This window comes from Leucoraja erinacea, chromosome 31 (genome assembly GCF_028641065.1).
Source record: "Leucoraja erinacea ecotype New England chromosome 31, Leri_hhj_1, whole genome shotgun sequence".
Taxonomy (NCBI): Eukaryota; Metazoa; Chordata; class Chondrichthyes; order Rajiformes; family Rajidae; genus Leucoraja; species Leucoraja erinaceus.
Genome location: NC_073407.1, coordinates 8018900 through 8024899, shown reverse-complemented (window position 1 = coordinate 8024899; position 6000 = coordinate 8018900).

The following is a 6000-nucleotide window of genomic DNA, read 5'->3' as shown; positions in this document are numbered from 1 at the left end:
GGTTGTCTTGTCATGTCATGTCATATCTTCTGGTTGCATTTTAGCTCCTTTTACACATGTTTCCTTCACATTCTTTAGTTATTTATCTCAACCTTGAATAATTTATCAGCTGTTGGGAAGTGTTCCACTGGACGGCACAGTGGTGCAGCTGGTAGAGCTGCTGCCTCACGGCCCGGGTTCGATCCTAACCTTGGGTGTTGTCTGTGTGGAATTTGCACGTTCTCCCTTTGACCGCACAGGTTTTCCCCAGGTGCTCCGGTTTTCTCCCACAACATGCAGGCATGCGGGCTCGTTACTTGGCCTCTGTACATTACCTCTAGTGTGCAGGGAGTGGATGAGAAAGTACAATAACAGAACTAGTGTGAACGGGTGATCGATGGTCAGTGTGAACTCGGGTGGGCCAAAGGGCCCGTTTCCACACTGTATCTTTCAATCAATCCAATCCATGACAGTGCAGCAATCCCTCGACACAGCGACAGAACATTGAGCATCAGTGGTCTGACATGAAGCCCAAACCCACAACCCAGACATGTCATAACAACTAAGCAAGCCTGACAGCAAGTACTGTGTAAATTGTCCCTCGTATATAGGGAGTGGATTCAAAAGTGGGAAAACATAGAACTATTGTGAATGGGTGATCGATGGTTAGCATGGATTCGGTGGGCTGAAGGGCCTGCGTCTATGTTATATCTCTCAATCGATATTTTTGATTATATTAATATAGGGACATCACTCCTCACAAACCGTGCATGAAACATTCACTGATGCTACGCTGAAAGCATTCTCTCTGCATCTCACACTCAAAAGTGGTTTTCAAGTGTTGCATCTGTTCTACTGCATGTCCACAGTCACAGTGGGCAGATTCAACTCTCCGCCTTACAACCATGGAAAGTTGTAAACTAAAAGGTCACACAACTAGTTCACGTTTTCAATTTTCTGTTACGTGAAAAATTTACATCCAAGATGAACTGGATAGCAGTTTTTAAGATTAAGTAGACGTCTTGCTGACATGAGTTCACTTTATACATTGCAAGCTTGTCATTCATTCCAAGTAAAAAATGGTTTTGCTTTTCCTGACTGTAAACAATTTCAATACTAGGGACACCCATCTCAGCCTTGAGTTTATTGTGTGAAGGTCGGAATCTGATGCTGTAACAGGACCTGCCAAACATCGAGCAGGGGCCTTGGAGCTGATAATGTATGTTCTATCTAATGATGACACTGGTGATCCACCAGAGATCAGGTTAACAACTGTGACGTTACTGCAAGTGTTTAAATATTCGAGTCCCAGTCAGAAATCATGGAATTCCAACCTTCAGTGATAAACTGTGACATCTACCGTCACATCAATTCTGCTTTACTGGAAAGTATTTCAACAGAAGAGAAAAATGCGGCTTAATTTTGGAAATTAAGCCAGACCAGTCAACAAACTGGGAAGGATGTTTTTCAGAGAAATATTTATAGGATAATGGAACTGCTGATAGTTTTCATTCAGTGTGAGATTTAAAGTTTGACCCAGATTACATTTTTTGTCCAATACATACAATGGAACATAAACACTCAAACAGAAATCTCATTCAGCTTTGAAATGAATGAAGCAGGAACACCATTAGCTGAGACACAACCCTAATCCTATCTCAGCAACAGAACACTATGGGCCTACCCTTGCACTACCATGAACTTGTTTTCTAAATGTGTATTTTTGCACTAAAAAAAACCTGTGCATCAAAAAATTTAAGATCTCAGTTTTTTGGGAGATACCGCATGGAAACAGGCGCTTTATTCCACTACATCCATGCTGATTATCAACTATCCGTTTACACTAATTCTTTTGTTATCCCACTTTCTCATCCATTCCCTACACTCTAGGTGCAATTGACAAAGGCCGATTAACCCGCAAACCTGCACGTCTTTGGAATGTGTGAGGAAACCAGAGCAGATTATCGTGGACTTCTATGCACCACTGAACTGTCATGGAGACATACAGCATGGAAACAGGCATGAACTCCATGATGATTTTAAATTACCTCACTTATCTCACTTTCCAGCACTGCCTGGGTGATTCAAGTGCTTACCTAGATACTACTTCCAATTTGTAAGATTCTCTCCTGCACCTGGAGAAAACCCATGCGGTCACAGAGAGAATGCAAACTCTACACAGACAGCATCCGAGGTCAGGATTAAACCTAGGTCTCTGGCCCTGTGAGGCGGAAACTTTACCGCTGTGCCACTATGCAGCAGTTTTTTTTCTTTTTGCTGTCTTGTAGAATTTGTATATAATTAATGTTTTATGTGTTACCAATGTGCCTGCAATGCTGCTGCAAATATGGTGCTCATTGTACCTGTAGCTGTACCATACGCATGCACTGTTTCTATTCGAGTAAGCAGTGCAATTGTATCTTGGCCACAAAGGACACCACAAGAACTTCCTGTACACTCCAGCCAAAGACCCCAGCCTTAGGAATGACTCATCCTGACCAAAATAGTCACAATCCATCTGAAGGGCTGAAAAAAGCAGAGGATTTCCTGACAATAATGCTCGAGGCAGCTACTTTCCCAGAACAAACTCTATAAAACATCCAAAGTGTCTTCCTCCCTGTTCATTAACCCTTTCAGCCCAGGCCCTAAGAGGTTGTTGAGAAGCTGCAGCGACACTATCTGGGGCCGGTGATTGTATTTGCATTTCTCCCCTGCATGTATTAAAAATAATGTGTATTGGTCAAGACACTCTGCAGGGCACAGTGGGTAGAGCTACTGCCTCACAGTGCCAGAGACCCAGGTTCGATCCTGACTTTGGGTGCTGTCTGTGTGGAGTTTACATGTTCTCAGGAAACCCATGGGTTTCCTCTGGGTTGTCAGATTTCCTCCCACATCCCAAAGACGTGTGGGTTCGTAGGTTAAATGGCCTCTGTAAATTGCCCCTAGGGTGTAGGTCTTCTTCTTGCTTATGGCATGCACAGCCTAAAGTTGTAGGACAATGTGCTCTATTTGATCTTATTTCATTGTGCACGTCAGGATGATTGCATTCGTCAAAGCAGGGCGGACCACATGAAGGCTGCAATCTCCCACCCCAAGGGTGTGGATGAGAAAGTGGGATAACATAGAACTTGCGTGAACAGGTAAAGGTGGTCAGCATGGACTCGGTGGGCTGAAGGGCCTGATTGCATTCTGCATCTTTCAACCAATTACTGCCTTCTGCTTCAGAGTTTATATTTGGATTTGACACAGGAGACTTGAAAAAGAAGTTTGTTACAAGTCGTTAAAAAACCTGACTGAAATTAACACAAAGTGCTGGAGTAACTCACTGGGTCAGGCAGCATCTGAGGACAACAAGATTAGCTGATGATTTGGGTCGGGTCCCTTCTTCATTCTGTGGCACAATAGGCCAGTGCTCTGCCCCACAGGAGCCGTCGAGCAATCCCCTCCCGTTCCAACCAATATTGACCTCACCGTCAGCACCGGAGAAACTCTTAGCCAGTCTCTGCGACCTGTGGGGAGAGGTTGAGCAGGCTAGGACTTTATTCCTTGGAGGGCAGGAGGATAAGGGGTGATCTTATAAGGTGTATAAGATCATGAGAGGATAGATTGGATAAACAAAGTATCTTACCTAGAGTAGGGCAATAAAGAACCAGAGGACATAGGCTTAAAGTGAGGGGGGGGAAGAAAGATTTAATAGGAACCTGAGGAGCAATTTTGTAAAATACAAAGACTGGTAGAGCTGCCAGAGGAGGTCGTTGAGACAGGTACTATCACAACATTTAATAAAACATTTGGACAGGTACATGGATAGGATAGGTTTAAAGGGATATGGGGCAAAGGCAGGAAGATGGGACTAGTGTAGATGGAACATGTTGGTCAGCGTGGACCGAGGGGCCTGTTTCCACACTTCGACTAACTGTGGGAACTGAGCACAATTAACTGCTGTGTTGCCTGCATTATAATAGTGGTTCTAATTCAGAGCATTGAACCAAATGTAAAGCACTTTGGATTGTCTTTTGAAGGGGATTTGAAAAGGACTAAGTAAATGCAAGTCTTTATTCCTTGCTATTAATGTGAATCATCACCATAACCTAATTCTCTGCATTTGTGTGCATATCAACTGTGTTCTGTTGTAAATGAGGCAGTGAAAAAAGATCTTGGACACTGGCATTATAATTTGAGTATGGCTCTATTAATAGCTTAATCAATTTGCACACACATTTTGAATGAGGAACGAATTTTGTCCTTCATGGAGAAGGTCCTTGAAACCATTTGGGTGCATTTGTTTCTTTAAAAAAAAGATAATCAGTGTTTTTATATCCAAAATACAGGGTGTGTGACCTTTGAACTTCCAAAGACTGCAGGAGACTAGAGATGAGTGGCTTGGGAATGTAATTGGAAGGAATTTATAGAATTGTTTTATTAAACTAAGTCTGTGCTAAAGATTATTTATAAAACATACATAAAGTTAGCACTGTTTGTGCTTTCAATGGTGCTAACATCAATCTTGTGGCTGAATGGAAAGTAAAGTGCAGTGTGTAACTGGGTACCAATTGTTACTATGCATAACTGCAGCCAAATGGTGTGCTTCACACCAGGAACATGTGGTTAATGCAGTATGAAAGAAAAATTATTATTCTGTGATAATCCAGATTTTTGGCTCTCGGGTAGCACGGTGGCGCAACGGTAGAGTTGCTGCCTTACAGTGCCCGATTCTGACTATGGGTGCTGTCTGTTCGGAATTTGTACGTTCTCCCCATGACGAGTGGAGTTTCTCCGAGATCTTCAATCTCCTCCCACGCTCCAAAGACACACAGGTCTGTAGGCTAATTGGCTTGCTATAATTGTAAATTGTCCTCTCGTGCTAATGTGCAGGGATCGCTGGTCGGTCTGTACTCGGGTGGCCGAAGGGCCCGTTTCAGCACAAAATCTCTAAAACTAAAAAACTTATATTTGGGATCTTCACTGATTTCGGTTCCAATCAGCTCCAACTACTGGAGTACAGATTAAGTTTGTCTTTAATCACCAGTATCTACACCAGATGGCATAGCCGCTGCCTCACAGGGCCAGAGTCCAGGGTACCATCCTGACCTCGGGTGCTGTCTTTGTGGAGTTTACACGTTGTCCTCGTAACCACGTGGATTTCCTCCAGGTGCTCCGTTTTCCTCCCACATCCCAAAGATGCGCAGGTTTGTAGGTTAATTGGCCTCTAAATTGTCCCTAGTGTATAGGGAGTGAATGCGAAAGTGGAATAACATAGAACTAGTGTGAACGAGTGATCGATGTCGGCATTTACTCGGACTGAAGCGACTATTTCCATGCTGCATCTGTAACATTTTAATTTAGTTTAGTTTAGAGATACAGTGAGCAACCGGCCCTTCGGCGCACCAAGTCCGTGCCGACCAGCGATCCCCATACTCACTATCCCAAACACGAGAGAAATTTACAATTTTTACAAAACCGATTAACCTACAAACCAGTACGTCTTTGGAATTGTGGGAGGAAACCGGAGCTTTCGACAAGGTCCCACATAAGAGATTAGTATACAAACTTAAAGCACATGGCATTGGGGGTTCAGTATTGATGTGGATAGAGAACTGGCTGGCAAACAGGAAGCAAAGAGTAGGAGTAAACGGGTCATTTTCACAATGGCAGGCAGTGACTAGTGGGGTACCGCAAGGCTCAGTACTGGGACCCCAGCTATTTACAATATATATTAATGATCTGGATGAGGGAATTGAAGGCAATATCTCCAGGTTTGCGGATGACACTAAGCTGGGGGGCAGTGTTAGGTGTGAGGAGGATGCTAGGAGACTGCAAGATGACTTGGATAGGCTTGGTGAGTGGGCAAATGTTTGGCAGATGCAGTATAATGTGGATAAATGTGAGGTTATCCATTTTGGTGGCAAAAAAGGGAAAGCAGACTATTATCTAAATGGTGGCCGATTGGGAAAGGGGGAGATGCAGCGAGACCTGGGTGTCATGGTACACCAGTCATTGAAGGTAGGCATGCAGGTGCAG